Raw genomic sequence first — 23,980 nt, forward strand, 5'->3', positions numbered from 1 at the left:
CACAAAGCTCAATACATTTATGAGCTTTCCTGATCTCCCTAAATAAACCCATGTTTCTTTGAATATTCTTCATTCTTGAGCCCTTCAATATCTTCATTGGTTTACCTGAAGTTTTCTTCTTGCTAGCAGACCTTCCACATGCTTTCTTTGCAAGACCTGGTCCTTTCCCTCCCTTCCTTGTTCTTGCCTTGGTTCTTGCCATTCCACTGGAAGAGAAAAATGCAGAGGATCACTCTCTCTCTCTCTCTCTCTCTCTCTCTCTCTCTCTCTCTCTCTCTCTCTCTCTCTCTCTCTCTCTCTCTCTCTCTCTCTCTCTCCTCGTTTTTTGTGGATCACGGTGCACAGGTTCATCTTTAAGCCAGGCTAGTTGTTGTCCACGCGTCGTGATCCACAAGAGGATCGAGAAAAGTTTTTAATTTATATCATGCCTTGTAAGAAACAAGCCTCAACAGTTTTGTAGGAAACTCTTTCTCTCTCTCTCTCTCTATCTCTCTCTCTCTCTCTCTCTCTCTTAAATGCATCATTGCATCTTCTTTCAGTCATGTAAAAAGGGCATGAGATCTTGTAACATTGAAGACTTCCAAGACAATAGCTCAAGCGAGATGTGCATTCTATGGCCCTATTGGTTGATGAAGGTTGAGACTACAGGTGACCGTCATACTTTTGCTGCATGCAAAGCCTTTTACTTTTGTGTGTTGGAAGAATCTCAAAAAAAACATTTCCATTGTACACAGTTGGGAGTTTACCTATTGCTTTGGGAAGTCCATAAATCTCTAGAAGTTTGGACAACCTACATGATTTTTTCTATCTTTTATCCATGCAATCATGGATGTATCCTTTGAACACTCTTGCCTGGTGTGCTCACCCAAACCCTATGTGTCTTGGCATGCTATAGGTTCCTTGGTTGTTTGGACCATCTTCATAACAATTGTATCTTCTTCTCCATCCGTGTCAATGCTAAAATGTATTGGAGTTGAATTCTTGGAACATGGAGTAGCATAGAAAGAATCATCTCAACATCTTCCATTGTTTCTAAACTATCAACCACATAAACACAGTCATCCTACTGAATGTAGAATGTGGTAAATAGAGGATAATGTATGATCAAGGAGTTAATGCTTCTATTCTTCATAATGCAATCTTGGCAACACACTAACCTTGGTCACATACCCTTCTATTTGTACAATTACTTGCAACCCTTGAAATCTGACAGAAGGAGGTAACAGGCTTTGCAAAAAATATTCACTAAGGATAAGATCTCCATTCCTTAATGAAACACTATGCTCCACGGAAGCACCAAGTTGTCATGTTTGAAGCATAGATGAAGGAGAAAAGCGTGACATAGAGAAAGTTAAAAAATGGAACGAAAGAGAGAGTGTGTTAGACAAAGAGAGAGTGGAAAAAAATATAGCTCCAAAGAGTTAATGTGTTCATAAAAAGTCATACTAATTGGATTTTCAATATCCATTCTTTTAAGGTTTGTACAATCATAATCATCAAGATTTATTCAAATCTTCTTGTTATACCTCTCTCTCTCTCTCTCTCTCTCTCTCTCAGAGTCACACACACACACACACACAAGCTGGGATGACTTTGTCAAGTCCCTTCTATTTTGTGGGTCACTATATATTACTTCTCTCGCATCGGATAGCAGTTGCCAAAATGTGTTTATTACTACAAGCCTGCTGAGAGAAGTGTCATTAATTATAAGCTACCGGAAGGTGTTGTTGTTGATTTGTTAGCTTTAGAAGAGTTGAAATTCTTAAAATATAATATAATGCTATCTGCAATGCATTTGCATACTTCAAATTCATTGCCACCTTTTTTCCTACACTACTACTACTTATTATCATCATCATCAGTATCATCATCACACTTGTATGACACCTATGTCCAAGTACCATGCAAATATGGATAAGAAATCACGTGCGTCCTAGAAGGATTTTCAATATCAAACTCCATATTCATATATATATATATATATATATATATATATATATATATATATATATATATATATATATACATATATATATATATATATATATATATATATCTTCATGGTGATAATCTGTATTACTGCTCATATGTTTTGTCCAATTCTTTGCATTAGCTTAGCCTAGAGCCTCTTGAAAATCTTGAGGGTACTTGAATTATATCTTGAGTCCATGGGTAAAGTCATCTCCAAGGTTGAGGAGAAGTTTGACAAAGCCACTAGCCTCCATGTAGGAGAAACTCAAAAAGGTTATGGACCATAAGTGTCTATGTCAGTGTCAATGTCTAATCAGTCATTGAAAGTTTGTAGTCTAAACTGTTGGAGTTAGGGTTGCACAGAAACGCACAAAGCTTGGAGAATACAAAGGAAGCTCAAGGCACACAATAGAGAGTGTGTTACTTAGGGTGCGATCATTAGGAAATTTCAGAGGTCATTTGGAGGGCCTTCTAAGAAAAATAGAATTTTGAATTTCTCTCTCTAGAAAATAGGTGTGGTAAAAGCAATTGTAAAGTTGGAATAACCATTTGAAAAGTGTACTTACAAGTAGATTCTTGCCACAGTGTCATAACGGCTGTGATGATTGAAGAATAAATCATTTTCAGCTGCATTTAGTGAACGTCCTAGAATTGGAGGGAGTTTCCTATACATGGAATGTTTGACTAAAGGAAATAGGGCGTATCCTTCCAAACCTGCTCTCTCCTTACTCTCTCACTGTTTGTGCACTGACCTTAAAGAAATCCTCCCTTTCTTACCCTGTTGCACACCTGGCTTCTTCTTCCACCCCCACAAATATCCTCCTTAAAAGACCCTTCTATCATCTACACATTGACATGGATCCCCAGTATACGCCACTGTGTAAGCGAGGAAAAACTAACATCAAAGTGACACCGATCATGATAGAGATACTCAGAGCAGAGGGAGCAAAACACTTTAATATTTGGACAAAAGGCTCACTCTATCCATTGAATCCCATGACAAATGCTTTCCCAGCATTTTCAAATCCCACTAATTTATTGAGCTTTGCAAGTAATGGAGAGAATGGATTGCTTGGCTATTGTAAAGCTCTAAACAACAAATCAGAAACTTATAAATACATGGTGAAGCACCAAGCAAATGAGATTCAAAGACTTTCAAACTTGCATCATGAGTACCAAAAGACGATAATGTAGTGCACACAAGAATCACACGTCTTGCGAACAAAGGTACGGTCATTACAAAACAAAGAGACAATGTTAAACACTCGTGTGCAAAAGAAGAAACTAGGAATCTTGAAACGTTGAAGATAGGCTCTGGCGGCCTTAAGCAAAGAATCCAAGCATTCAGGTAAGCATTGTAAACTGTCTAATTAATTTAAATTAATCTAAGTGTTTGTTTATATTAGTTATGCGTTCTTTGTAGAGATTCCATCTATGATGACAAAGAAAAAATAGACCCGAAGGCCAATGTAGGAAAGCACTTAAAGCCATTGATAACTAGTGGTCTTGCAAAGGATATCATGCATGACAAAAAGTTTAAGGTTTTGCAACGAGATGTCGTTGATAGATTCATTTCAAAGAATGCAGTGCCTGCCAAGCATATACAGGGTACATTGGACTCCCTTGAAGTTAGTAAAAGAGGTTACTCAACTATTCAACAGTCTATCTCTTCCATGTTTGTGAAGAAGGGAATAAAATCTAAGCTTTTACCAACAGCTGCAAGTGTTTGGAAGGAAAGACTACAGCTCAATAATGAGCAGATAGACTTCATTGGATGTCCATTTCATATTCAAAATATTTATAGCTCACAGGGAACTACTGTCACTTATGATTACAACAATATCTTCATGGACCTCACTTTGTTGCAAACTAGAATGGTAGAGTTCTACAATATCACACCAAAAAGATAGGTGGTGTTCTACATTTTGTTTTGAAGCTAGATGAGTGTGATATTCTTAAAGAGAAGAAGCTAGAGTGAGTTACAATCATATTAATGAATAGGGCCCTTTCCAAATGTCCCACTGATGACCCTTCATACTTTAGTGTTCAATCAGAAACAAACATATGGTGGCTTGGTGAATTTTAAGTAATCCAGTTATCTCCAATTTTGCAGCTCTAGCAAGCCCTCTATTGTACATAATTTTTAGATTTAATTCTTGTATCTCATAAGGATTGATCTTGTAGGTAAAGAAAGAAGACCGTGACATTTTATTTTGGGTGTTCCATCAAATCCCTATTCTAGATATCATTGATAGACAAATGAATCGAGGAGAGGTATTGGTTGTAGATGGGAGAGGAGACTTTCAAGTTCAATGGAATCTTGCAAGTGACCTCAAAACACTGAAGTGTATGTATAATTGTGGAATGGGTGCCATGGCAAAGTCTCCATGCTTGTATTGCATGGAGCCTGCAAAAGTGATGGACCCAAAGTGGTGGCAAAAGGCTCCTACTCGTCACAATCAAGACTCTAATCTTTGACCAGTTCTGAATATACCACTTGTTAATGTCCATATTTGTACAATGTATGCTCTCTGCCGAATGGTAGAGAAGTTGGTATATCTATACACTGGGTTTTCTTGGAAAATCAAAAAGTCATATGAATGACAAGTCGCTCTAGAGGCTTTGGAACTAGTTTTGTCAGATATTGGTCTACATGGGGACAATGTGAAATACAGCGGGACGAAAAAAGGTCAACCAATGAGAAAGATGTATCCTGCAAACCATCCATAGGTGGGGTCAAGGCACTCCGTTTTCTATCTAAACCTCAAGGTATGAAAGATGTGAATCTAACAAAGTGAGGGAGAGTATATCACTCTACCTACATTAGCAAAGTTGAGTATGTGCACAAGAAAAAACTTCATTTAGCAATGAAAGACCAAGAGCCAACAACTTGCAATGCAAAGGGTGATGTATGGCGTTCCATTGACATATTATTTCAAATGTGTGAGAATGATGATTGGTCGCAGGATAATCTCAACAAGTTTAAACAGAACCTTCAATTACTGAAAAAATCCTTCAAGACAGCATGGACTGACACTCAAATCACTCATTACATGGTAAATTCAAAGCGCCTCATATAGTCTTAGTACTAAGTTTGTGTTTAAATTTCTAAATAAATTTCTTCTTTTGCAGCACATTATTTTTAATCATTTGCCATACTTCGTCCAAAAGTATGGGAATCCAAGTATATAGAACACCCAGAGCTTGTAGAAGTCTCATTACATGGCTAGAAATGCCTACTTCAAACACACACAACATGGAGGCTCTAAGGCAAACAATCTAAAGGAGTTATTTCAGTGGTTTTATCGCAGAATCATTCATCGCATGCAACAAAAGCAAGTATTGGCCTCTTCAAGAACCGTACAGGCAATCAGAGTACATTTGCAAATTCATAAAAGAAAGCGAGCAGACGCATTCAACAACTCAAGTTCTCTTGAAAGTCAAATCAGGTGGAGAGAGACATGGCAATATGCCAATCATCAGTGGAACAAGAGAGTTAGAGTTTAGATGATCGATGTACCACAAATGCCTGTAGAATCAAATTCAATATCTACCACAACTATTTCAACATTTTGATGATTTGCAAATATCATTTGGAACCTCGCCCTTGTATCTGATCATTAAATGTTTCCATACTCTAAGAGTTCAGTAGGGTTTTCTTTCCATAAAGATAATTCCATTGTTGTGTATGTGTAGTAATATGTTGCATGGCCCCCAGTATATCCTGGCGAGTAACTAAAACATTCTCTCCCAAAAACCTTGTCGACGACGAGGATTACTTTGTCAGCATTTTGTGGCAGCATTGGACCTCCTAAGAAGCGAGATTATGTTTTGAAATCATAGGTTGCAGTATTCCCTCTTGTGACATTCCGTTGTGGAAGATTAGGATGCGTGCCTCGCATAAACTAGGAAGATATTGTCCTAGAGCTGCATCCCTACCACGGAACTATCTTCTTCGATGAGAAAGAAAGTTTTCCTTTTCAGCAATCCATGACTATAAACAAAAGAATTGTTTGTGTATGTGTGTGTGAGAGAGAGAGAGACAGAGTAGGGGGGGGGGAGGAATTTATACCATGAAACTCTCATCTTGCAAAAAAAGCTCATCCTTCCATAGGTTGATTGATCCGGTTGACTCATGTGCTAGTCGCTTAAACCAATCCTCCATATCATGTTTACTAGTTGATGGCTTAAGATTATTTCGAATAGCTTAAAATGTGGCTTCATCAGAAAGGATTTCTTTATACTTTTTTGCCTTTTCAAAGTAGAATTTAAGGCAACCGAGTGGGTTACTGGAGATCTCGGTTGCCTCGTCATCACTATTGTCATCTGAAACAAATCCATTCCTCTCCTCCTAATACTTGGAGATAGTGGCCAGTGCAAAGTCCTCCCGCAAACAAAAAATACTTTGTATATCATGAAGGAAAATGTACAATCTAAAGGAAGTGGTCTCAGAATATAAGTAGGTGATAGATAGGCAATGTGTCTCAACTTTGGAGTAATCTCCCTCTCTGGAGACAATTACACGCTCCTCAGGAACATCTCCATTATTGGCTTCCAAATTGCCTCCCACTTCAATCCCTATATAACTTTGCGGGAGCATAGACTCGATATCTACATCCATTGCAATCCTTCCATGAGGAAATTCACTGCATTGATCACGTTTATCAAATGTTGGCAATCTTCCAAGAGAGGCACATTAATCTCCCCTCAAGAATGTCAAACTCTGTCTCACACCACTGCACGTCACATAGCTCAAGAGGCTTGACATATCCTACTACGTCTTGCATGTCCAGGAGACAACACCTTTGGACCAATAGTCATCTGTCCAAAAAGGAAATCTTATAAGTACTCACAGATATATACAGGTTAGTATCTAGAGAATTAAGAAGAGAATATGGAGAAGAAAGGATTTCCCAACTATGTCTATCTTTCTTTGAGGGAGTCAGTGAGAGAAGCTTGCCAACCCACATGGTAAATGTCTATATACTTCTATATATGTCTCTCTATATCTTATCTTTTATTACCTTATCTTATCTAGCTACTACTAAGGATATAATTGGGGGAGCGAGTCCATTAGATTAGCCCATTGACGATTGTCGCTTAAGATCTGAGTTTATGTCGCCAATTTCCCACTACTATTACAACGGGCCAGTCTGCACGTCAATCGGATTCTCGCAGTCGATGCAATTGTGCCCGTTTTGCACTCTTATTTTAACTTGTCTAGTTTATATAAATAAATCATTTATTATGATATATGTTTTTTTGGACTTAGATGATGCTTTCCTGACCTAGCCACTCAAAAGATTATAATAGTGTTCAATCGATATAAAAGGAGCAGAAGCCCTAATGTTTTTCCATCTGCAAGTTGGGAGTGGTAATGAAGAGTAGAGCTTCCTAGCGCTTCTAGACACTGATCAGCCCGACATTTGTGGGTCTAGCAACAACCATTATCTATAGTTTTTTCTTTAGTTGAGCTCATGATGGCCGAGTGATGGCCTAGCACAACAGATCAGCCCTAGGGCTCTTATGTGCATTCTTTCAGCCATTGTAGTAGGATAGCCAACGTTTGCAAAATTCAGCCCCTTGACCATTGTCAGTTAAGGCATGAGTTTGTGCCGACAGTTACCCACTTTATGTATGTATGTATGTATATATATATATATATTATATATATATATATATTTTATATATATATATATATATATATATATATATATATAGAGAGAGAGAGAGAGAGAGAGAGACAGAGAGAGAGATAGATAGATAGATTTTATTATCGTCCTCGGAGGTCAAATATGACCTATGGGACCAAAGTTACATGTGATGTAGTATGTGTATGGCTGATGAGTGACTCTCGATGCTCCAAAATTGTAGTGATGAGAGTCGCAATGGAGAGCCCACACTTTGGCTGGGAGAGGAAAGTGTGTAGGTCTAAGTTATGGCTGAAAATGTGAGAGAAGCAAGTTCGGATGTGATCAAAAGCTAAGCACTCTAGTAGTGTGTGGTAATCAGACTCTCGAACTTGCAGTGAGCATAATGTGCACAATCGATTTGACTCTTCTCCATTGCCCCAACGCCCTATCTCGCATCGAAGGAAATGGGAGCTAAGCCGAATTGCTGCGATAGTGCGTATCGCGGACAAGGGAATAGGCTCAAGCATGTAAGTGTGAGTACGGTTTCCTCTCTCAGCGAAGAACATGGTTTTGTAGTTGGGGGCAATATAGGTGGTGTAATGTATGAAGCGTGACCCACCGGATTTCTCCCAAGCCGTAATACGTTGGCGTTGTAGAAAAGCTTCATTCACTTGAGAGTCAATTGAAGCATCATGTAGCAAGTGTAATGCATCCCATCTCCCAAACCACTTCTTTATGTCTTGCATCCATCCCGTGCTCAAGATCTTGCTTTTGTGCGTCTTTTGAACTTTTTTGCTTGCTTCCCATGCAATTGTAGGAAGTCGATGTGAGGGGTTTTGACGCATCTTTATCATGTACTCCACAAACCTTTCCATGCCCATAACCTCAATTGGAAAAGATCTCGACTCAAGAAGTAGGAGCATATATGGTGTTTGTGTCTTAACTTGGAGAAAGTTTGTAAGAAAACGCTTTTGGACATTCTCAAACTCTTTCCAAGTAGACTTTGAGATGCTCCCGCCCCACACTTCAACTCCATAAAGAAGAACCGGTGTCACCAATGCATCAAAAAGATACTTCTTGAGAACCCAACACTTGATGTTTCCCGTATTACACATGTTCTCAAATGCATAATATGCTCTCTTTCCCGCTTCCAAACGACGCATAGCACATTCATGCCACTTGTGATTGGATGGAACCTCAAGGCCAAGGTACTTAAAGCTCTCAACAACTTCAAGTGTCTCGTTGTTGTACACAATGCATGGCTTCTCCTTATGGTTGGTTTTCACAAGCATAACCTTTGTTTTGGATTCATTTACAATCAGCCCACTATGCAAGCAAAAGTTCTCAAGGACAACCATAAGCTTTTGTGCATCTTCTAAAGTGTGTGCTAGAAGCACTACATCATCCGCATACAACAAAAGCATGATTACCGCATTGCAAATAGTGACCTCTTCAATGCCTTCTTCTTGCATAAAGTCAAGTACCATTTGTTCCAATTGATCAATGCATAGACCAAAGAGAGTTGGTGACAATGGACATCCTTGTTTAACCCCAATAGTGCTTACAAAAATTTCTGAAATTTCTCTTCCCATGCGCAATTGACAAATCACCTTCTCATAGATTCGAGAAACCGCAAGCATAAACTCACTTGGCACTTGGAGTTCTTTCATCCTTCTCCACAAATTGTTACGTGGAATCATATCAAAGGCTTTCTTAAAGTCCACAAAACAACAATACAATCGCTTGCCTTTCAACCGGCTTTCCTCCATGAGAACACGAAGAGTGACGAGATGATCAATGGTGCTATGGCATCGACGAAAACCCGCTTGTCCCTTTGCAAACTTGTCATTCTCTTCAACCCAATCACTCAATTTCATCTCCATTATGCACCCAAACAACTTTGCCATAAGAGACCCAATCATTATAGTCCGGCAGTTGCTTACATTCTTTACATCCCCTCCTTTATGCAAAGGCTTAACCCAATTAGTACTCCAATCATAAGGCATACCATGTTGAAGTGCAAGGTTGAACATATCACACATCCACTCATGGGTAAAATCTCCCCTCCATTTTATCATCTCCGGCTTGATACCTTGAAGATCTCCCGCTTTGCGAGTGGCCAACTTTTCAAGCCCACCGCATACATCCTCAATAGTAAAAAAAGACGGCATACATGGGAGTGAACCATAAAATGGCATTTTTTCAGTATTTGCTTGCTCATATAATTGCCTACAATGTGTGTACATATCCACTAGACTCAAGTTACCAAAATTCTCAACCCGCTTGCCTCTCAAGTTTCTCCAAAATCTTCCACATGCATGTGCCTTTTCTTGGACTTGAAATTCTTGTTGCTTTACTTCCCATCTTCTTCTCTTCTTTTGAATCAATGCCTTGTATGTATGCAAATGACTTTGATAGTTGTCTTTGTCCATAGTTGCATCAAGCTTTATCAAGGACTTTCGAGCATCTTGACATTCTTTATCAAACCACCTTTTGCGTGATCTATCTTTGTTGATACCATGGAGATGCTTTATGGCAAAGCATTCTTCCGCACAAGAACAAATAGCTTTCTTGAAAGGTTCCCATTTAGTTTCCAATGGTGCATCACATTGAAGCTTTGTCATCCATAATTTTTGCTCAACCATTTCAATGTACATTGGTGCCCGTTTGAAATCCATACATAGTGATAACTTCTCTTTCCTTTGGCTGAGATTATCATGCTTAGTTGCTTCTCCACATGAAAGGTCAATACATAAGGTGCGATGGTCGGATTCCAGGGTCCATTGACCAAACATTCTTTGACCACATCAATGAATGTACATTGTAATCCTCCAAGCCATTAATCCTTTGTGTATCATGCTCCCAAGTTTCAATAAGAAGTACAACATCGGCTTTGCTTGTTAGTTCATCAATGCCAACCCCCGCATTCCATGGGTATCCATTACAATTCCAAAAGCATATTTTCAATTGTAACTCGGTCTCATAGATCACGCATCCCTATTTTCTTGAGAGACTTGCCTCCTCCTTGGGCACATTTTCTTCATGAGAGATCTCCTTGTTTTTATTATTCCTTTCCTCATATGCCTTGCGACGCATACTTTTTTGCTTAATAGTGCGATCTTCACATACAAAACATTTTGTATCCCTCAAATAGATCCAGCTATTATCAAGGATAATCTTTCGCTTGGTCTCATCCGGCATGGTGCATACAATTGGCCGTTCTCCCGAGCGAGGAGCTCCTTGCTTCCCCAGTCTATGTGCTCCATAGACCATACCTCCGGACATGCCAAAGTGGGTTTTGAAGAAATCTTCAATAACAATGGCAAGAGAAGGAGGTGTCTCTAACTTCTCTTCGGGAATTCCACGAATAACAATGTTCTTGGAACGTCGCTCCCGTTCCTTCAACTCCTCCACATCCACATTCTCAACATTCTTTGTTTGAACCATAGCTTGCATGAGTGAGGAATTAGAAACCACATTGCTACCACATACATCAGCCCAAGACTTGTTTGTGCATACATTTTTCATGTCGCATACATCCCGGCTCATAGTGTCAAATTTCTCCTCTTTCAATACATGGTCATGCTCTACTTTGCTCATCCGCTCCTTCAAAGCATTCAAGTCCACAAGAGAGCGTTTACATTCCTTGACTTCCTCTTCAAGTTGCATCAAACGTGTTGTTTGCATCTCAAGTGTCCTCTTGATATTCTCATTCTCAACCACAAGTACCCTTAGTGTGTCATTCTCCATTGCAAGTGCTCGTAAGTCTTCGCCTTGTTTGTTTACGGTCTCTTGCAATGATACCAAGTACGCCATGATCATGGTTTCCGATGTCGTTGGTTGGGTGGTTGTGTTGCTATCTCCACACTTAGGAGATTTTGGATCATTTTCCACAATGGTTGTGGACCTTGTTGAAGAAGAAGAACCCTTGCGAGTGCCGGAAGACATTGTATGTAAAATAGGAGATGAGAATCAATTTTGTTGAACCTGTTCACTTCGGAAATGCTGCTACAGAAACGCTACAGAGAGAGAGAGAGAGAGAGAGAGAGAGAGAGAGAGAGAGAGAGAGAGAGAGAGAGAGAGAGAGAGAGAGAGAGAGAGCTGGTGCATAAAACAACTTTGGAGAGAGGGAGAATCAGTGTAGATAGGGGACACCATTTATATATATACTATCTATATCTTACTTACTAAGTATAATGGGGAGAGAGAGGGAGTTTGGGCAAAAAATTATCATGAACACTAATTTGTGTGTGTGTGTGTGTGTGTGTGTGTGTGTGTGTGTGTGTGTGTGTGTGTGTGTGTGTGTGTGTGTGTGTGTGTGTGTGTGTGTGAGTGAGAGAGAGAGAGAGAGAGAGAGAGAGAGAGAGAGAGAGAGAGACACAGAGAGAGAGAGAGAGGGAGGGGGGGGGGGGGGGGACGGGAGGAGTGATTCAAAAGACATATTGGCAACAAAAATAATACAATTATGGAGATCCTCTGAAAATGTAGTATCCAAAGAAGACAACCAAGAGTCGTGAGCAAATTACATACATAAACCTCCCCCAAAATGTAGTCAATACTTGCAAAGCCACCAAAATATAGATCCGCTAAGCCTATAAATGAGAAAGAGGTGAGTATTACTATTGATTACATAATTCACTTCTTGCAAGGGTTGCCCTGCTTTGAACTGGATGGAACATCTCCAACGGCATTAGTCCCCTTCTTGGGCCAATGGGTCGTTACCAATGCATTGAGCTTGTTTGAGATAGATCTGACTTCAGAGACACCTGTAGTATGTTGTATTGCTACGGTAGTCAATTTTTTGCTAGTGCTTCGTAATTCAGGCACCGTATGCTTTTGTAATCCATGCTATCCTTGTCAAGGAGAGACCTCTCCAAGAGACTCAGGATTTTTGCCTAGTTGCTTTCTATGCGAGAAAGTTTTCTTGCACTCAGCTCTACTGCTGCAAAATACCATTGATCTGTAGTTGCATCCTCTCCTCTATATGATGAAGATAAACCCCTTGCTCATCTTGTGAATGGCTCAACCTGTGAATGCTCTCTCTGTAGGAAACGTGTGATGCCTCTGCTCTCTCCCATGAGGCTTGAATTTTGGAGCATACTGTGTGGATGATACCTAGTCCATCTACAATTTTCTTCTTTGAAGGTCCATCCCCACCTTGGGCAACGCGCTTGGCATTTCGTAAATTGTTGCCTGGGTCTCTCTCTGGGGTAGAAAATATCACCTCCAAAGAATCTCCTCCAGAGGTAAGTGACTTGCTCCATTACTTTAAGATAAGATATATATTTAGCCCCGCGTTATACATGTTTTACTCTCTATCTATTTCCCCCTCTCTATTTTTCTCCTATCCACCTCTCTATACCTCCCTCTCTATGGCGCAAGATGGCCATAGAGAGAGAAATAGCCAAAGCCTATGTGCATCCTATGGCCATAGCAAAAGGTTGTTGACTTTCCTATGGGCATAATGTGATACCGAGCGTGCACGCTTACAAACACATACACACACACACACACACACACACACACACACACACACACACACACACACACACACAGGCTATACCTATATAGCTATATCTCTTTACCTCTCCATATCTCTTTAGATGCATCCACCGAAAACCCCCTATATCTTCTTGGGCATGCAAATCCTGCAGTCATTGCATTCCAAGAGATGACATCCCAAATACGAAGCTCCTCAAGCACTTTTTGTGATTTATGAAGTGCGCATGTAAGCGTATGTGATTGCCAGAGAGAGAAATGCATTCAATTCTCTCTCTCTCTCTCTCTCTCTCTCTCTCTCTCTCTCTCTCTCTCTCTCTCTCTCTCTCTCTCTCTCTCTCTCTCTCTCTCTCTCTCTCTCTCTCTCTCTCTCTCTCTCTCTCTCTCTCTCTCTCTCTCTCTAAGACATCCTTGCTTTGCATCCCATGAAAAAAACCCAGAGCTTATTGGGTCGTACATATTCTGCAGTCAGTGAATTACAAGAGAGGACATCCCGGATAGGAAGCTTCTTAAGAACTTTTTATGCTTTATGAAGTGCGCATATTAGCATCTTGTGTAATGCCACATGCCTGGAAGGTGAAAGCGTGCGTGATCGCATTTGGAGAGATGCCCTCTCTTTACAACTGTTGAAATATGCCTGGAGCTTCCTGACCCTCACCGTTGTGTTCAAGATGCAAGCATATGTGATTGCGTCTAGAGAGACACCCTTGCTTTGCATCCGTCGAAACCCCCCAAGAGCTTGTTGGGCGTGCGTATCCCGCAATCATTGCATTCCAAGAGAGGAAATCCCGGATAGGAAGCTCCTTAAGAACTTTTTGTGCTTTATGAAGTGTGCATATCAGCATCTTGTGTAATGCCACAGGCCTTCAAGGTGAAAGCGTGCGTGATCGCATTTGAAGAGATGCCCTCTCTCTGTAGTTGTTGAAAACAGCCCGGACCTTCTTCGCCAAATTGGGCATATCCCACAGTCGGTGCATTCCCAAAGACGACCTCCCGAACAGTAAGCTCGTGAAGCACTTTTTGTGCTTCACATCGACCAAGGCAATGCTCAGCACAGTGCGTTCTTTCAACAACCCCTTACTAACAATATCATCACGCAAGGTGCAAGCATATGTGATGCCACGTGCCTTCAAGGTGCAAGCATATGTAATTGCATCAAGAGAGGCCATAGAAAAAGGTTGTTGACTTTCCTACGAGCATAATGTGAAACCAAGCGTGCACGCACACACACACACACACACACACACATATAGAGGCTATACCTATATAGCAATATCTCTTTACCTCTCCTTATTTTAAGCATATGTGGTTGCATCAAGAGAGGCACCCTCACTTCTTGGTGAGGCCCATGTTGAGCATATCCCACAATTAGTGCATTCCAAGAGATGACATCCCATAAAGAAATCACCTCAAGAACTATTTGTGCTTTATGAAGAAGTGCACTGATGCCGCTGAAAATAGCCCAAACCTTCTTTGCGCTAGTACCTAGGCACCACCAGAGGAGATTTCCTCTCTCTACATCCGTCTAAAATAGCCTAGAGCTCACTGACCTCATAGTTGCCTTCAAAATGTAAGCGTATGTGATTGCATCTCGAGCCACCCTCGCTTTGCATCCGTTGAAAACAGCCCAGAGGTTCTTTGCCAAATTAGGCCATGTGTGTGAGAGAGATAGAGAGATGTAGTCAATTCTCTCTCTCTCTCTCTCTCTCTCTCTCTCTCTCTCTCTCTCTCTCTCTCTCTCTCTCTCTCTCTCTCTCTCTCTCTCTCTCTCTCTCTCTCTCTCTCTCTCTCTCTCTCTCTCTCTCTCTCAAAAACACCCTTGCTTTGCATCCGTTGAAAACAACCGAGAGCTTATTAGGCCGTGCATATTCTGTAGTTTGTTCATTCCAAGAGACGACATCCCGGATAGGATGCTCCTTAAGCACTTTTTGTGCTTTACGAAGTGTGCATATCAGCATCTTGTGTAATGCCACGCGCCTTCAAGGTGAAAGCGTGCGTGATTGCATTTGAAGAGATGCCCTCTCTCTGCAGCTGTTGAAATGCATCTAAAGAGACACCCTTGCTTTGCATCCACCGAAAACCCCCTATAGCTTCTTGGGCATGCATATCGTGCAGTCATTGCATTCCAAGAAACGACATCCCAAATAGGAAGCGCCTCAAGAACTTTTTGTGCTTTATGAAGTGCACATGTAAGCGTATGTGATTGCATCTCGAGACACCCTCGCTTCGCATCCGTTAAAAAAAGCCGAGAGGTTCTTTGTCAAATTGGGCCACGTGTGTAGGTTCTTTGCCAAATTGGGCCACGTGTGTGAGAGAGAGAGAGATATGCAATCAATTCTCTCTCTCTCTCTCTCTCTCTCTCTCTCTCTCTCTCTCTCTCTCTCTCTCTCTCTCTCTCTCTCTCTCTCTCTCTCTCTCTCTCTCTCTCTCTCTCTCTGTGCTAGGGCTAGGGTTCGCCGAGCACCTTCTGCCACAGCTCCCTGCTGGGCGCAGGGCAGCGCCTTGTGGGGAGGTTACTCCAGCTTCTGCCCCCCCCAAGCCACCTCACCAACTCCAAGCACGTTCAACTTCAACTCCCTCTATTGCCTCAATCGAGCCACAGCCATCCCGACCACTTAATCGAGCTACAACCAGGCCTCCTTTGCCTTAATCGAGCCACAGTCATCGTGCGAATCGAGCTACAACCAGGCCTCGCCTTATCGAGCCAGTTCTGGTGACTTAAACGATTCAAGCCACAACCAGTCCTCTTCCTTAATCGAGCCACAGCCAGTCTTTCCCTCTGTTGCCACAGTTGAGAATATTAGAGAGGGTGCGTTATCCAGTTGATAGATTGACATACAACGGTTACATGCGTACACATTATGCATACATGGTTTCACGTGTGCAACATAAAGAGCCTACATGTTTTCAAGAGGCAATTGGAAAATCAGAATGGGAGTCAGCTATGGATGATGAGATGGATGCTCTTGTGAAGAATGACACTTGGGATTTGGTTCGCTTGCCAAGTGGAAAGAAAGCAATTGGTTCAAAATGGGTATACAAAGTCAAGTGCAAGTCAGATGGTAGTGTGGAAAGATACAAAGCGAGGCTTGTTGCTAAAGGTTATGCACAAACAAAAGGTCTTGATTATGATGAGACATTTAGTCCAGTTGTCATCTTTTAGTCCAGTTGCAAAGATGACAACAGTCAGATTGGTGATAGCAATGGCAAGTATGCTCGGTTGGAAGTTACGGCAAATGGATGTGGATAATGCATTCTTGAATGGTGACTTGGAAGAAGAAGTTTATATGATATGGCCAGAGGGTTTTCAACATCCAGAGTTTCCATATTATGTGTGTAAGTTGAAGAAAGCATTGTATGGTTTGAAGCAAGCATCTAGAGCTTGGTGTGAAAAGATAACCAGATTCTTGAAGAAGATTGGATTTAAACAATCTACTGCTGATCACTCATTATTTTTGAAGCATGTTGATGGAGAGATCGTCGTTATTGTTATCTATGTTGATGACTTGATTGTCACTGGAAGTCATGCTGAGAAAATTTTGCATGTCAAGAAGAGTTTGTTGAGAGAATTCAACATGAAGGACCTTGGTGAGTTGAGATATTTCTTGGGAATTGAAATTGTCAATACTTTATCAGGAATTTGGATGATACAAAGACAATACGCGTTGGATATGCTTGAGAAGTATGGAATGACAGCGTGCAAACCGGTTGATACACCTCTTGATCAAAATGTGAAGTTGTTTGATGATGGACATTACATTGAGGATGTCACTATGTATCGCAAGATGGTTGGAAGCCTTATTTACTTGACAATAACAAGGCCAGATTTGAGTTATGCAGTGGGTGCTGTGAGTCAATTCATGCAAAATCCATGTAAAAGTCATCTTGATGCAGTGAGACGGATTATGAGATATGTGAAAGCCACTGTCAGTTATGGAATGTTTTATAAAAAGAATGGGAAGCTTTGTCTTTATGGTTACACAGATGCAAATTGGGTAGGAGATTTTATGGATAGAAGATCTACAAGTGGTTATGCATTTTCCATTGGCAATGGCATGATAAGTTGGAGTAGCAAGAAGCAATCAACTGTAGCATTATCAAGTACAGAAGCTGAATATCGTGGAGCAGCTTTGGAAGCATGTGAAGAGTCATGGTTGAGAGTGCTTATGGTAGAATTTGGTTTTGACTATCTTGACAGTGTCATTATATATTGTGACAATATTAGCAGCATCATGTTGGCAAAGAATCCAGTCTACCATGCTCGCACTAAACACATTGAGGTACATTATCACTTCATTAGAGAAAATGTTTTGGCAAATGAGATTGATTTGGTGTATGTGAAGACAAATGATCAAGTTGCGGATATATTCACAAAAGCTCTTGGAAAGGAGAAGTTTTGCTACTTTCGTGAAGCATTGGGAATCCATCATATGCAAACTCACTCTGAGCTTGAGGGGGAGTGTTAAAGAATATGATGTTAAAGAATATGATGTTAAAGAATATGTCCATTGTGCTATGGGCGGCTGGACACTGACTACACTATGTTGTAAATATACTTTGGATAATAGTTCAAAAGAGAAAAAGAGAAGAGCAGCTCGTTGAATGGCTGCTACAGGGTAACGATTGTGTGTGTGTGTCTCGATGTGTGTTGGTGTGTGTGTAGTCTTCTTTCCTACCTTCTCCATCACCTGCGCACTCTACATGTTGCATACCAAAGCCCTTCTACTTGAGATCTTGAGTGATCAATAAAAAGGGCAAGCAATGTATCACTTTCTAAAACTCACAAATATATCAGAAATACATTTTTCTTTGTATATAACGATATGCTTGAAATGACCATATCAAACACATGGAACTTTCCATTATTCTATATACTCCAAAGTCAAATTTTTTGCACATGAAACTTTCAATTATCTATAGAAAAATTGTGGAAGAGTCACCTAAAATTTTCTACAAGGTCGCTTCATTGTTTCTTGAGCTTATAAAGGCAATTTCTTCAAAGTGTCAATCACAGTCTTATGAGGGTCAACTTGATGAGTATAGTTCTTGATCATGATAGATTCTAAAATGCAAGGTTATATTTTTAGAAGACCCTCTAGCTAACATATTTAAGAATATCAAGAGGGTTTTCTTGAATAAACCGTCTAATGCAAGTAGCATTTAATTTAAATTTGTTAAAAAAGGACACTTAAGGTGTCCTGTTTTGGTACCAAACTAGTGTTAACGAATGCCTTTAGGAGCTCCTCTTCTCTCGGAACCCACATCAGTGCCAGGTCCCTGCGTTGTGATTGTTTCAGCTTTAATTCCAACTCCATATCTTTGTTCTTCTTTTCGAGTGCCTTGTATACTTCATCAGTCGCTTTGATCGAGGTCGCAGCTAGATTTTCTTTTATTTATCGTAAGAAGATTGCCGGATCATTGATCTGCTGTTCAGAGTACTGCAGAGAAGCATTGGTAACATCTAATTGCACTTTAAGTTTTTGAGGTGACAGAGATGTCGTAAGAAGTTCATTCGTAAGTTCTGTCAGCTGCTCATCTTTTGCTTTGCAGGCATCAAATAATTTGGTGAGGAGATCACCTAACTCCTTACTAGCGATCTCTAGCTAGCTAGTGCTGTTCAGCTTCTGCTTTCAGCTCTTGCACTTGCCTCTGAAGATTGGTGATGAAAGTCATCCTATCTTCTAACTCTCCTTGGAGAGCGTCGATCACCATCTCAAGCTCTTTGAACTTTCTGCTGCGGTTTAGTGCTGCTGAACGGAGTCTCTTCGTCATTTCTTGCATCTGCCGTGCATGTTCATTTACTTGTACTATTACCTCATCGTTGGACTGTCAATCCTCCTGTCTTGCCAGCTGATATGTGTCTGCAACCTCATGTGTATATTTCTGTTGTGTTGTAGCTGGTGGTTCTTCTTATGTGGAGGTAGAGGGTCGGTCTTCTTCTTTGTCATCCTGAGGCTTTGATGTTTCGGCGATTTCTAGCTGAGTGATGTTACCATATACATGTGGTAGTGATGTGTGTGAACACACTAGGACCGCCGGGGCATTTTTTCCCTCTTTAGGAGGTTTTTTTCCCCCGTGCATTGTATATACGCCCATCACTCTAGGGCTATCTATCTTTCCATTGCACACTAAGTAATGCACTCTCTATTGTGTGCCTTGAGCTTCCTTCGTCTTCTCCAAGCTGTGTGTGTCTCTCTGAAACCCTAATTCCAAAAATTGGTATCAGAGAAGGTTGCGTCCTCTCGGGCTTAGTTGCTAGCTGCTCCAGTACACGCCTGCTCACTTTCTCCAATTTTTGATTTGGGCTAATTTCGGCCTCCGTTTCCACTACAGGCAGTACTGCACAGGCTATTTTGTCATTTTGTGCAAAATTTCTGTTAGTGCTGTTTTCTGCATAACAGGTGCCTTATAGTCTTCTACGGTTTGTGCTATATAGCACGTGTTGTTCCCGCTCCATTTCGCCTATTTTCCGGCAATTTTCACATCAGGCGCAGCATTTACCATGGTTGACAACAACAACACAGATGTGTTCAAGATGTTTTCTGTTGAGGATAGGTTGTATGGGGACAACTACCCTATGTGGGCTTATATGATGCAACATGTTCTTGTGTCAAAAGGCGTCTGGAACATTGTGCAGGGCATTGATGTACGTCTTGGTTCTGAGGATGTTGCAGGTCTTGCTGCAAGGATTTCTGTTGTTAGAGTTCTTTTGCCTATGGTAGAACAAGCTCGTTGGGATGTAAAGGATGCGTAGGCTCATGCATTGATTGCGTTGTCTGTGAAGCGCACCATTGTTCCTCACATCCGTTCAGCAAAATCTGCAAAACAGGCTTGGGATATTTTGGCTGGTCTTTATGCAAGTTGCAATGAGGCTAAAACTGCTTTGCTGCGTAAAGAGATGGAGTCGAAGATTATGCATGAGGAAGATGATATGGACACTTTCCTTTCTAGTGTCAAGGATATCAATGAGCAACTTATTTCTACAGGTGAAGTCATTTCAGACAGTTCCCTTGTGCAGACTGTTCTTAATGCCTTACGAGATTCCTACCAGACTTTTGCTAGTACTTGGAGACTGATGACCCAAGGAAATCCTGAATTTATCAAGTTTGATGCATTATGCACCTTGCTGTTGCAAGAGTCACTTTCTAGAAAAAACAGGACTAGGCAGTGTGTAGTTAATCAGGCTTTTATTGCTTCTCAAAGAAATGGTGGTAACAGTAATGCAGCCACTTCTTATGGTTCTGCTTCGAGTGGCAAAAATTCTGTTCCTCATGCTTCTGATGCTGGCAGCACTTCGTCTGGCAATTCTGGTGATAAGGGCAAAAAGAAGATGTGTTGCCATTATTGTAAAGCTAATGATCACTTGATCAAGTCATGTCCTAAGTTGAAGGCCAAAGAGGCTAAGAAGAAAGAGGCTGGTTCCACTACAAATGCAGCCATTGTTGCGTCTTCTATGAAAGGAGACTGTGATACTGATGTTGATGCAGAATGGGCTTTTAGCACAGAGTGCACTTATAATCCTGTTGTCCATGATGCATGCTTGTCAGTTGCTGTAGATTCACATGTGTGGTATTTTGAGAGTGGTGCTACAAAGCACATTACCTCACATCGTGAATTGTTTACCTCTCTCGAGACTGTCCCTCATGGGAATTCTTTCACTTGTGCCAACAATGCCTCTTATCTAGTTCAGGGAGTTGGAAAGATTGTGCTTACTGTTGCAAATGGTAGTTCCTTCACACTTGTTGATTCACTTTATGTACTTGGGATCAAGAAGAATCTTTTGTCTGTATCTTCACTTGCTAGACTTGGACTTGTAGTCAAATTTGTGGATGATAGATGTACCGTTCATGATCTCAGTTTTGGTGATGAAATTGTTCCATCTGGCCTTTTGTGCCGTGGGCTGTATAAGCTCACTTTGTATGACAAGTGTGAATAAAATTTTGCAAATGCTATTGCAGATTCAAGGGCTATTTCAGATGCAAAACTTTGGTATGCACGTTTTGGTCATCTAAATTTTGCCAGTTTGCTGCGTTTGCAGAAATCTGATATGGTTGCTTCTTTGCCGCCTCTTGAAGCACCTGTCAAACATGTTTGTGAAGGCTGTATTTTGGGTAAGATGCAACGTTCTAAGTTTCCAAAGGATGGTTCAGTTAGGGCCACATGCAGGTTGCAGCTTGTGCATAGTAATGTTTGTGGGCCCATGCAAACTCTGTCCTTGGGCAATTACCTGTAGACTTTCATTGATGATTACTCTAGGCATGCATGGGTATTTCTGCTTAAAGCGAAGTCCGAAGTTTTTATGTGCTTCAAACAATTTCTGGCTATGGCTGAAAATGTCTCGAAATGTACTATGGGAACCCTCCGTTCTGATCGAGGGGGGGAGTATATGTCTCATGAATTTAATGCATTTCTGGCTAGTCGTGGGATAAAACACCAATGTACAGTGCCTTATACACCTTAGCAAAATGGTGTTGCTGAGAGAAAAAACAGGTTACTGACGGAAATGGCACGATGTATGGTCAAAAGTCAAGCTTTGCCGCATTCTTTTTGGCTTGAGGCCATCATGTGTGCCACTTATGTACTTAACATGTGTCCTACAAAAGCTTTGCAGTCTATTACTCCATATGAAGCATGGCATGATAGAAAGCCTTCTATTGAGCACATGCGTGTTTTTGGATGTTTGGCATATGCTTTGGTGCCACAAACACAGCGCAGAAAATTGGATGATAAGGCTATCAAATGTATTTTTGCTGGTTATAGTATTGAAAGCAAAGGTTACAGGTTATATCATCCTCAAACAAAGCGTATTCTGGTTTCACGGGATGTAGTGTTTGTGGAATATTCTGTTAGCCCTTGTTGTCATGTACTAGAGACAGTAATGTAAGCTCACAGGACATTTATGACACTTTGTTGCCTCTTTTCAGTGGTGGAAATACGAATGTAAGTTCCAATGAGGCAAATGTACAGCCTATGGGGGTTTCTAAAAATGTTTTGGATCAGCCTATTACTGATGCAAATGTACATGATGTACTTGATGAGGAAAGAGCTGAAAATGAGCAAGCTAGAGGTATGCCAAAATGGCTCGTGTACACTTTGCGTGACAGTAAATTGGATGCACCTTTGTCTAGTCGTACTCGTTTAGGCTCTCGCCATGCATCTTATGCATCAGATTGGTATGCTTTGGCTGTGTCTAGCTTACATGATGTTGAGGAGCCTCTGTCTTTTGATGAAGCACAAAATTCAAAAAATTGGATGGCTGACATGCAATCAGAATATGATGCACTTATAGAAAATGACTCATGGACTTTATGTGATTTGCCTCCTGGCAAAAAGGCCATTGGTATGAAGTGGGTTTACAAGTTGAAACGCAAGCCGGATGGTGAGATCGATCGCCATAAGGCTTGACTTGTTGCAAAGGGTTATGCACAGCAAAAAGGCATAGATTATGAAGAGACTTTTGCTCCCACTTCTCGTATGACTAATGTGCGTTTTCTATGTGCATTGGCAGCTCATTTTGGTTGGGATGTACATCAATCAGACATTGTTACTGCTTTCTTGAATGGTGACATATTTGAGGAAGTTTATGTAACGCAGCCTCGCGGTTTTGTCATAAAAGGACAAGAGGACAAAGTGTGCAGATGTAAGAAGGCTTTGTATGGGTTGAAGCAATCTCCTTGTGCTTGGTATGAGAAAGCTGACACTCATTTGGTTAAAGGAGGCTATCGTAAGAGTCCAATAGAAAGAACATTGTATGTAAAGCGTGAGGGTGATGTACTTCTCATTGTGGTTCTTTATGTTGATGATTTGCTGATCACTGGACCAAATGAGAGACATATTGTTGAATTTAAGGCTGATTTGAATGCTACTTTCAAGATGAAAGATTTGGGGTTGTTGCATCATTACTTGGGTATAAAACTTAAGCAGTGTGATGGTGGTATTTCCTTGTGTCAAAAAAGTTACATAGAGACATTTCTATGTAAGTTTGGACTTGAGGATTGCAAACCTATTTCCACTCCCATGGAAACAGGTTTGAAGTTGACTCTACATGATGCTGGCGATCCTGCTGATGTCACTCTTTACAAAACTGTTGTTGGCTGCCTCATTTATGTATGCAGCACAAGGCCAGATATTCAGTTTGCAGTCTCACAAGTCAGGAGATTTATGCATAGCCCAGGGTCTAAGCGTTGGCAAGTTGTCAAGAGGAGTTTCCGCTACCTTAGTGGCACTTTACATCTTGGCTTGTTTTATCCCAAGGGGGGATCATTGCCGCCAGACTTACATGCTTTTTGGGACTGAGATTGGGCTAGTTGTTTTGACACGCGAGTGTCCACAGGTGGTTTTTGTTTCATGCTTGGTAGTTCACGTATATCATGGTTGAGCAAGAAGCAACCTACTGTGGCCACTTTGAGTTGTGAGGCTGAGTACAGGACAGTCTTCACAGCTACGGTTGAGTGTGTATGGCTCAGACGCCTTATGGCTGATTTGGGTGTTGGACAAGACACTATCTACACTAACAGTCAGAGCGCATTGGCAGTTGTGAGGAACCCAATTTTTCATGCTCGCACAAAGCACATTGAGGTGTATTACCACTATGTCAGGGAGAGGCTCTCAGCAGGAGAGATCAACTTGGCTTATGTGCCAACACAGGACAACCTTGCAAATCTTTTCACAAAGGCATTGTCTCGTGAGAAGCTTGAAGCTTTCCGCAAAGCTTTGGGCTTACTCCCCTTTGTGGACTGATCCTGTCCTCAGGGCATGGCACTTCCCTTTACTCATGTTCCAGCTCTCGTTCACCACATCACTCCAGGGGGGATTTGTTACCATATACATGTGGTAGTGATGTGTGTGAACACATTAGGACCGCCGGGACATTTTTT

The sequence above is a fragment of the Adiantum capillus-veneris genome, chromosome 15, assembly GCF_014529385.1.
Source record: "Adiantum capillus-veneris isolate H3 chromosome 15, ASM1452938v2, whole genome shotgun sequence".
Lineage (NCBI taxonomy): Eukaryota > Viridiplantae > Streptophyta > Polypodiopsida > Polypodiales > Pteridaceae > Adiantum > Adiantum capillus-veneris.